Genomic DNA, 11594 nt, shown 5'->3' with positions numbered 1-11594 from the left:
AATTTATTTAAAAGAGGTAAATGGGATTTTATTAAATAAATAGATTTTATTCATTTAATTGATTGTGAATTTGGTATAATGAATTAATTAAAATAAATTGAATAATTTATTCAATTAATAGGAGAATGTTTGAAGATGAATTAATTAAATATTAATTTAATTAACTGATGGCTAGTGGATTTTTAATCAAATAAATAGCAAATATTCATTTAATTAAACTGGACAAATTTATGTGACTACAATCTCAAATAAATATTCTCACATTTTTGCAGTCACGTCAAATAAATATTCTCACATTTTGCAGTCATATCAAATAAATAAGAGTTCTTTAAAAGATGTGTGTATAGATATTTTATTAATGATAATTAAACTTTAATCTCTTTCTCTCTCCCTCTTTCCCCCCTTTTCCATCCTCTCTCTCTCCCTCTCTCCCTTTTTCATCCTCTCTCTCGCTCTCCCTCTCTCCCTTTTCCATCATCTCTCTCTCTCAGTTTGCTAGTCTGCTAAACATTTTTAAGGCCTAGCAGTGCATACAGGATCTTTATACGTTTAAAGCGCATATGGGGTACCGAAAATATTAACATTGGTCTGCAAACATTTTTTAGGGCCTAGTAGTGCGTACGGGGTTACTAAAAAGACCGCGTACGTGATACTAGGACATATACTTTTAGTTGCCAAACTGCCTCAACGACCTCAAAAGAAGTTTTTGAGGTCGTTGAAGGCCCCACTGCAACTATGTCTATGCTTCTATGACTGTTTATACATAGAAGTAAGTGAATTTTTTTGTTTTTGCATGATTTCAAATGATTGAATTGTTATTCTTATTAGTTTTGTCAATGCTATTATGATTGTTTAATAGTTTTGATTCAAAAAAACAATGATAATTCTCAAATTTATGGTTATTTGATTGTTTATGAACTTTTGTTTGCATATATATGTAATATGATTCTATTTAGGACAACCGATATCAATCATGGGAAAGAACAAGCGAGGAACAATGGAACAATGAGAGGCTGAAAAGGAAAGACAAAGGCAACATATCAAGAAATTACGCGACATAAGAACAATGGGACAAGAAGGTATGTCATCCTCAATGTCTCAATTGGATTTACCAAACAAACATAATGCACCTAATGCAATTGAAGAAGAGACATTTGATTTACCGTATGAACCTAATGCAATTGAAGAAGAGATCACATTGAATAATCAATTAAATGATGAACATACACCTGCTCTATTTGATGAATTGAATGTACCCAATGCATGCAATGCACCGATGTTAACACCTCCTAGCATCACTCGTAAGAAACCAAAGTATCTAATTGACATTAATGAGAATATATTGAAGCCAATACCCGATAAAATGAATGAATGAACTTGTAGGAGAATGGTTAAAAGAATATGGCAAAACTATTTTAAAAACTTAAATCAAACTGCAAGATGTCAATTAATTGTTCAAATGATTAAAAATTTGAATTTTAGAGAGACAATGAAAATTCTAGGCCTAATATCATCTGAAAGCAACAACAAAAGAACTATTGTGAGAAATCTAGTGCATATCAAGCTATTGGTTCAAAATCACATACTAAATATTCTAATGTTACTCGACATGTCATTACATCAACCATAATGAGAAAGAAAATAAAAAAGATTGTTTGATAAGCAAAACAAGTAAGTCATTAAACTTTAGTAGAACAACATTATGTAAAGCATTACAAAGATGGAAAAAATAGAAGAACTAACAATAATTCTCTTTGGGCATTCTCAAGTAGACTACCATGCAAAGACAAGGTTGTTGTTGATGCACTAAGAACATTAATTGAAATTTTTTGGCATGACAACACAAGATTTTCACCCAACCAAAGAGATGTTGTTAGAAGGCGAATCGGGTCTACAAATCGTGAGCCACATGCCAAACACTATTTGGATATGACTCAAAGAAAATTTTATGAAAGATTCCTTGAAAAGTTTCCTCAAATAAGAATTTGTCAAATATTTTTTGAAATGGGAAAACCTTTTTATATTAAGATTAATCATGTACGCACCATGTGTTGTTGTAGGATGCATATTGAATTTTCCATGCATGATGATATTTTTTGTCATATCTGTTCTACTTTACACATAATGATGTTTTGTAGGAATAAAATATACAAGCACCTCCTAAGTCGGCAAGAGAATTTATTTCAAGTGTGCTATGTAATAGACATGATGGTTGCATTTATTATAATATGCCTTGTTTGGAAGGTTCTTGTGCTACATGTGGTTGTTTGCAACATTTACCAAGATGTGTACATTTGGAGAGCACACATGAAATTGATAGGAAACTAGTTTCTTTTGTAAAATACAAGACACTCACATATGGAGTTAAAAATGGAAAAGATTAGAAGAGATTTGAGTTAGTGAAAAATGATATATGTGTAGTTGAATTTATGAAAATGTTTCAAGAGAAACTAGTTTATGAGTACATAATGCATACACATAGAGCTCGATGGTTAGATAAAAAATTCAAGTTATATAAGGACACATTTCCTCTTGGCACCATTATCTCTATCATTGATTTTGCTAAAAATTATACACTACAACCTCAAAATGAAGTGCAATCTATGTATTATCATTCTACACAAGTTTCTTTTTTTGTACACATAACATTCATGCATGCAGATGATAGCATAGAGGAAGATAGAAAGGTTGTAACAGAGTATCACTTCTACATAAGTGATGATCTTACTCATTCATCGGAGTTTGTACAAGGATGCTTTAAATTTTTCTATGATAATTTAAAGGAAAGAAACATACAATACAACTGACACTTAATATGGTCATATAATTGCACCGCAAAATTCAAGAATGTAAGGATGTTTTATTGGTTGACAAGGATGCATATGACAAGTGGTGTGCAACATTTTTGGAATTTCACTGAGGCTGGACATGGTAAGGGAGAGCACGATGGTGCAGGAGCATGTGTAAAAAGAGCCCTAGCTAGAGAAGAATTGAAGTACAAAGGTGGTGCTGAGTTGATTGATGCAGAAATAATTGTGCGATGGTGTAACTCTATGATGGGTCCAAGTAATCTATGTACATCAATGGTTCGTATATATTATTGGTTGATCACTGAATCTAACATTGAAAACTATCTAGATTGTTCTACAGTTGCGGGATCAAGTGACATGCACTCATATATGAGTTCAAATGCAAGTTCACTAGTAATTTATATGAGACAAATGATATGCTTTTGCTCTTCGTGCATGTATTTTTTGTGGGAAGAATGTGAATCACAAGAGTGGGTTGACAAATGGTCTTGTAGACTGTTGGTTCCCATTGATACATATCAAATTCCCAAAGCACTACAATTGATCCAAGTGGAAACATCAGTGGATTTTGACCATGTATCCGACCTGGTGGATTCAGATGATTTTTTGAGTTAATTTTTTTGCAAGTATTTTTTTTGGTTCATTTTGTTGTACATCACACTTTATTTTTGGTATTAATTATCACTTTATAAAATGCAGGTCATGTGTATGCAATTATTGCAGAAGAGAACAATGAAGAAGGAACAAATTACTCTTTATGTCATTGTGTTGAGCCTAAAAGAAAATTGACAACCACAATCATTGACGGAGAGGGTATTGAGTACCCAATAGGGTTTGTTTTCATGACAGGAACATGGCTTAGGAGATACCCTATCAAAAAATTTGATGTTTGGTTGTTTGAGGACTTTGAAACACATAGACATATTCTTCATTTCTCTAACCTTGTTGCTGCAACAAATATTCATTTGATGAAGTATCGTGGTAGACCTCATAACAATATTTTATGGAAAGTTCATGAATCTGACCATGAGGCAATACTTGACACAATACGAGTTAGAGCTAATCCTGAAGGCTCACTTGATTGATTATACGGTTCAGAGTAGAATGATTTTGAGAATTTTGTATATATCATCGATGAATTTTCTATATTCATTTTTTGTATATATAAATTCCCATTAGCTGATTTGTACATGTTTAGGGCATAATTTTGTATATTAAAATGGCCCTGAGCTGATTTGTACATATTTAGATGCCAAATTTTGTATATTAAAATGGCAATGAGCTGAATCGCACATATTTAAATGCCAAATTTTATATAAAAGCCCATGAGATGATTTGTAACACATTTTTTTGTATATTTAAATAGCCAAGAGTTGATTTGTCCATAGTTAGAGGTAATTTTTTGAATAATATTTGACAATGTTTTGTGACTATGTTTTGAGTTTATGTGATGTGATAAGGTCAATCATGACCATTCTTGATGAGGTCAATCATGAGCATTCTTGACTCTTGTATAATCATGGAGAATTATTTAAGTCATTATTTGGTCATGGGAGTCATAGATTGAGTCTAGATACAATTTGAGCAAAAATTGTCATTATTGTCAAAAACGTTGTCAAGCAACTTCTACATCGCATCGGTAGGGTATGGCTCTCGACGTTCCGATGCATTGGGAGGCACAATGGGAGAATTCCTAGCGTAAAACTACCCACCCAGACGTTCTTATGATGTTGTTTTGTGCCCATGATGAATGGGATCAAATATAGCCTATCTTGCAACTTAGCATTGCATGCCACTGACGGTTTTTGTAGCAAGTGAAAAAATGCTACCATTTGAAAATGGCTTCGAGTCATCAGAAACTAAGATAGGTAATTATAGAGAAGTCTCACATGAACCTATAGGTTCAAACAAATTGATCATATGCATCCTGGATTGCAAGAAATAGTCCATCAAAGTTTGACAATTTTTTGGACTCAGGGCACTTGAGAGATCGCATCAGTAGGGTATGGCTCTCGACGTTCCGACGCTTTGGGAGGAACAACAGGAGCATGCCTAGCATAAAATTTCCCACCCGAACATGCTCGTGATGTTGGTTTGTTCCCATGATGAATGGGATCAAATCTAGCCTATCTTGCAACTTTGCATTGCATGCCACTGATGGTTTTTATAGCAGGTTAAAAAATGCTACCATTTGAAAATAGCTCTGAGTTGTCAGAAACCAAGATAGGTCATTGTAGAGGAGCCTCACATGACCCTATAGGTTCAAATAGATCGATCATATGCATCTTGTATTGCGAGAAATATTCTGTCAAATTTTGACAATTTTTTGGACTCAAGGCACTTGGGAGATCGCATCGGTAGGGTATGGCTCTCGACGTTCCAACGCTTTGGGAGGAACAACAGGAGCATGCCTAGCATAAACCTACCCACTTGGACATGCTCGTGATGTTGGTTTGTGCCCACAATGAACGAGATCAAATCTAGCCTATCGTGCAACTTTGCATTGCATGCCTCTGACGGTTTTTGCAGTAGGTGAAAAAATGCTACCATTTGAAAATGGCTCTGAGTCATTAGAAACCGAGATAGATCATTGTAGAAGAGCCTCATGTGACCCTATAGGTTCAAACAAATCGATCATATGCATCCTGTATTGTAAGAAATAGTCCGTTAGAGTTTGACATTTTTTTGGACTCAGGGCACTTGAGAGATCGCGCTAGTAGGGTATGGCTCTCGATGTTCCAGCACATTAGGAGGCACAATAGGAGAATGCCTAGTGTAAACCTACCCACCCAGACACTCTCATGATGTTGGTTTGTTCTCATGATGAACGAGATCAAATCTAGCCTATCTTGCAACTTTGCATTGCATGCCACTAACGGTTTTTGTAGCAGGTGAAAAAATGCTACCATTTGAAAATGGCTTTGATTCATCAGAAACCGAGATAGGTCATTGTAGAGGAGCCTCACATGACCCTATAGGTTCAAATAGATCGATCATATGCATCCTAGATTACGAGAAAAAATCCATCAAAGTTTGACAATTTTTTGGACTCGGGGCACTTGAGAGATCACGCCGACAGGGTATGTCTCTCGATGTTCCAGTGCTTTGGGAGGTACGATAGGAGCATTCCTAGTATAAACCTAACCACCTGGACGCACTCATGATGTTGGTTTATGCACACGGAAAATAGAATCAATTCTAGCCTATCTTGCAACTTTGACAACTCTAACAACTTTGACAACAAGTGAACAACTTTGACAACAACTGAGCAACTTTTACATCTTTTATCCAAATGACCCCAAACTTTCACAAATGGCTTCAAATGATCATTAATGGTTCCAAATTACCTTATTTAGATAAAACAATGGTAAAACAAGACGAGAAACAAAATTTGACCATTGCGAGCATGAGGGTGCTCTCTCACCACACACATTGGCAAATATAAATGAAAGGAATCAAAAGCATCCACTAATCATTACCATGTATCAAATATGACCATTACCATTGAATTTCATTTTCATTGAAACAAAGAGTTTTGTAGGGTTAATTCAACATTTTAGAAAGTTAATCAAATCATAGTCCACAATTTTAATGTTTTATATCATAGATTTTTGTTGTTTATATTCATATTGTTGATTACATAGGCAAATATTCATTTACCTTTATAAAAGAGCGGCCACCAAATACAACGAATACACAATAATGAACTCAATCCAAGGAGTTTTGTAGGGTTAATTCAACATTTTAGAAAATTTATCAAATCATATTCCACGATTGCAATATTTTATATCATATATTTTTGTTGTTTATATGCATATTGTTGATTGCATAGGCAAATAATCATTTAACTTGATAAAAGGGTAGCCGCCAAATACAACGAATACATAATAATAAACTCAATACATATTTATTGAATCAAATATCAACATTTATATATATCAAAAATGGCATGTATGCCAAGTCAATACAAGTATTACAAAAATATGGCATATGCCATGTCCAAATCGATATACAATAAAAATTTAGAATATACCTACATGTATTGGTCATTCAGTGACCACAACTAACACTATATGATCCTATATTTGTGGTGGATCATCAAAATTGAGCCTCTACGATGCAATACGTGGCTTTGTTGATGGCTGCAAAACCACAATTCAAAAGCCAAATTAAATTCTTTTGTAGAAAATAGTTCACAATTATCAACATAACTATGCATTTAACTATAATTTCTTTGCAATAGAAATGTGGATTACCTCATCTACTAATCTAGGATCTACTATCTTCTATGTCGTCTCCTTGTCAGCCTTAGGAGTTCTCTTGAATACCTTCTTCAAAGGCTCCAAGCTATGGTCGAACCGCGAAGGGGGCTATTGTCGATTAAGTATAATTAATACAATGTACTAACATATATACATCAAAACCACTAAAACATCTATAATATAGAGAACAAAAGTGTACCAGAGCCTGAGATGCTTCTCCAATAGACTGAGAAGGGCTCACCATTGATGGATCAGTTGTCACTATTACCTATACAAAAAATGATCAAATATTAAATACAATTAATATAATGATAAGTATTGTAGGTTAAAAATAATTAATGTAATTTATCAAACAAAAGTGTATCGGAGCTTGAGATGCTTCTCCAGTACACAGAGGAGGGCAAGCCATTGATGAAGCAGCTATGGATATTTCATGTATGAAAAAATGTCAAGATTATAATTTATCACAAGTTCACATGTACACGTGCGTATAATCATCAAATCAAGAAAATAAAGTAGAGATACATACCTCTGCCCTCTCTCGGTCCTCGGGCATATTAGGTGCATTCAACATATCTACATAGCTCAATGGTCGTTGTACATATAAAATAGACAAAAAGCACTAATCAATCTACAAATCCCAACTAAGAGGATTTCAACCTTTTCAAATAACTGTACAACTAAAAATGTGTTCAATTACCTTCTTCCCACATTTTGGCATCCTTGAGTATATCTTTTGCTGAGGATGAGGCCTCAACACAGAGGGGGTACCCTTAAAAAAAAATTAACATGAGATATTAGTATAGATAATATTAAACATAATTTAACAAATCTAAAATGAAATGACTTGCATATTCCATCAAAAGAATACGTAAAATAAGGTGTACAGAATATGATACCATATAGCCTTGTAGGCCAAAATCGATGGCTGAGAGCATGACATCATCAATCTGGGACATTTGGTCCCCTGATAACGCCTACAATAAAAAAATTGTCAAGCATTAAAGAGAGTTAGTATATCTTGTAATTTTTTTGAATTCAAAGTGTACTATTTTACTTTAACATGTTACAAAATTTATACCTTAGACGTCGAAGTTGCTGCTGTAGTAACTACAAGAGGAATATCAGATACCGCTATTGCATCCTAAAATGCATATTATTTGTATCAATTTAAATTGATCTATAAATAAAAATTCATTTATAATTACAAATTTTAAGTGACTGATAAATAAAATGCTATGAATTCAAATCAACACACCTGTGTTTGCAGATGACTGCCAAACAACATGTCGATCAACTCATCCGTCAGTGCCACATCCTCAGTCGTGTGGGTCTGACATCTACTCCTGAAAATCATGCACGAATGGGATGTGGATCCATCTGCAGTCGCCTTGTCATCCATCCCTGTGCATAGCCATGAGAAAGTGGCACACACATGTTGAATGGGCTCACTAGCGCCAACTACAACAACTAATGGCTCATCATCCGGTACAAGAGGGTGTGCTAACTGTGTCCCATACTGGATGATCGCATCAATCAATGTTGTGGCTTCCTGAAGAGTGTGTAGCTCCATTGACTCTTTCAAGTCTACTAGGACAATCAAATGCACCTTGGGTTTGGGTGCTAGGGGGTGACGAATCTCTTGGGCTAATCGCCTACGGGCTCCAGGTCTATCTTGGGCAGAGCCGCCACCTCTACCATGGAACTCTCTCATGTCAAAATAATTAGGTAGCACTTTGAGGACAAACTCACAGTATACTTTCCTCAAAAAATACAATGGCACCTCAAAATTATTACAAGGTGGTTCGTCAAAGACCATCCACCACCTCTGCCAAAAAAGATTCTTCATCTGCACATTGGTACACCAATGTATGGGAAACATCTTTGTATTAAGAGGTAACGACTGACCAGTTCTAGGATCAATAAAAAGGGCACATATTTATTGTTTACTAATGTTTTGGTTTTTCACTCCCTCATATGATAACCCACTAGCATAAAATTGATGACACCTATCCCCATAGTTTTCCCATTTTGTAATTTGAGTGGAAACTACAGTGGAACCACTAGCTAATGTTTCTAGGCTAGTGGCGAGGGGTTTATGATGCTCCAACTCAGATGTTTTCAATTTATTAATCAGTCTATTTATTATAGTTGTGTTTTTTCCTAACTAATTAAGAAATTACTCTTGTGTATCAGGTGTATGCTCAAAAGGAGGAGCTGGAGGTGTATTTTGTGAGTTTTGTTCGGGGTTTTGAGGAGGTGCATCTTGTTGTTGTTGTTGTTGAGTTTTAGAATCTGGTTTGTGTAACAAAAAACTAAAAAAATCTAATCAAAATAAACTAATTTAAATTCAAAACGTAAAAAAAATTGAACAAATGCGAAAGAAAAACAAAAATCAAGTAAAACCAAGCTACAAGAAGGTTGAAAGAAACATTCATTACAAAACCAAAGCCACTAGAAGGCTCAAAAGGACATTCATTACATAAAATGAAGAACTTTATTTTTACTGTAAACATAAGTATCTCATTGAAATTGTAACACTTTCTATTTTATTTGTTAAAGTTGAACCATGACCTTCATATTCTGCTTGCTTAAGACCTAGTATTGTGAAAACAAAAAAGCCACCTAAAGAAAGATGCCAAAGTAAAGCCTTATGGTGTCAATTGTTTGATGATAGTTTTTAGAAAACACTTCAATACATCTAGATGCATTAAAATTATTTGTCTAATAGAATTAGCAATAACATTGTTTTACATTCCAAAACCAAAACCTATTTCTTTCCTCTTAAGCTCATGATAGAAAATAGAAGAAAAATTTATAAACACAGTTGTCCATTGCTTCTTATTAAGTGTGCAGTCCCAAAAGATATGTTTCATGTTCTCAACACAAGAAATAAGGCACTTAGCTAGTTGTACTATCATACATTTCAATCTAGCCTCGATAGGTAGCTTGCAATGTAAAAATTTTGAAGCCAACACTTGATTATCAAAATCAACTTTTGACTTCCATAGTTTTGCACACATTTTGATAAAAAAATTGGAGCTAAATTTGCATTCCCATTTATGGTTAAGAGGAGGAGTGAGTGAAAACCAAGGAAGCAATTGTAAATAAACCTTCTTTAGAGGAAAATAATTGAAGGGGCTCAATGACAACCATCTCCAATCCTTTAAAAAATTATATTCTCTAGAAGTGCAAAATTTCATAGAAATATCAAGTGGAACTAAAGACTACACTTTAAAAAAAATAAAAAAAAAAAAATTGTTTATATTTATCTTTTAACCCATAGTGATCTTTGATATATTGCCAAGAAGCCCAATCAAACAAATCAAAATTTCAGACATCTTTGAATTGATGAATTCCTTTTTTAAATAGATAATGTAGTCACACAAATCTGTCCATTTTAATTAAATGAATATTTCGTATTTATTTAATTAAAAATCCACTAGCCATCAATTAATTAAATTAATATTTAATTAATTCATCCCCAAACATTCTTCTATTAATTAAATAAATTATTCAATTTATTTTAATTAATTCATTAAATCCAATTCCAATCAATTAAATAAATAAAATCTATTTATTTAAATAAAATCCCCCTTTTCCTCTTTTAAATAAATTAAATAAAACATTTATTTAAATCATTATCCCCACCCCACTTGCATTTTCCTACAAATGCAACTTGCACACATTTATTGAAATAAATGAATTTTTATTTTAAATAAAATCCTATTTTCCCTCACCCACCAAATCCACTTGCAAAATCTAATCCCCTTCTAGATTCTTCTAACCCCTTCCTAATTAGCCTAATCCATTCTCTAATTATTGTCACATTCCTAAGCAAAATGGAGTCACTTCTCAAAGCCTAAAAGTCTTTGATAACCATTAAAGGCTTTCAACCTTCAACCACTTAATTCCTCAAAGTCTTTGATAGCCATTAAAGGCTTCCAACTTTCAACCACTTAATCCCCAAAGTCTCCAATAACCATTAATGGTTAACCCAAACCCTTCCACATGGTTAAAACATTTGTTTTGACTCAACCTCTACCCAACCCAAGGGTCTCATCAAGCCTTTAATGCTTTGACCATGATTGTCTCTTAATCATTTGCACAAAGGTTTATCCTTGGATTAACTCCTAATCCAGTGGGTAGTCTTAATTTAGGCTTGACCCTTAGCCTTTAGATAACCATGAAGTCTTCTCAGGCCTTTAATGCCTCCAACCCCTTTTCTCAACTCAACCCTATGTTGACACTTGTCACCATTTCATTGGTGCAAATTGTGCACATGGATTCCCAACTTCCAAGCTTGACCCTTGATTAAACCTTTCAATTCTGGCCATCCATTGCTCCATTTTTCCTATAAATAGAGCCCATTCCTTCATAATCCAAATCCTGAAAACTTGTATGCATCCAAGCTATAGACATTTTAGAGAGCATTTTAGCATAAGCAATCTAACATCTTGTCTTTTTGGTTAAAATATATCATTTTAGCATTAGTATTAGCTTTTTATTTCACATTTAGAGC

General features: G+C 33.9%; 1 long non-coding RNA gene across 1 annotated transcript; it reads right to left on the bottom strand.

Annotated features, from left to right (window-relative positions):
- Window positions 1–6779: 6779 nt before the first annotated feature.
- On the bottom strand, window positions 6780–7344 carry LOC131059753 (uncharacterized). The gene is made up of 3 exons (XR_009110240.2): window positions 7272–7344; window positions 7067–7180; window positions 6780–6952 (listed from the first exon to the last, which is right to left on the bottom strand). It is a non-coding gene; the product is annotated as an uncharacterized LOC131059753 (long non-coding RNA).
- Between the last annotated feature and the right edge of the window lie 4250 nt (window positions 7345–11594).

This window comes from Cryptomeria japonica, chromosome 9, assembly GCF_030272615.1.
Source record: "Cryptomeria japonica chromosome 9, Sugi_1.0, whole genome shotgun sequence".
NCBI lineage: Eukaryota > Viridiplantae > Streptophyta > Pinopsida > Cupressales > Cupressaceae > Cryptomeria > Cryptomeria japonica.
The sequence above is the reverse complement of the archived record's forward strand: the minus strand, read 5'-3'. Positions and strand labels throughout refer to the sequence as shown.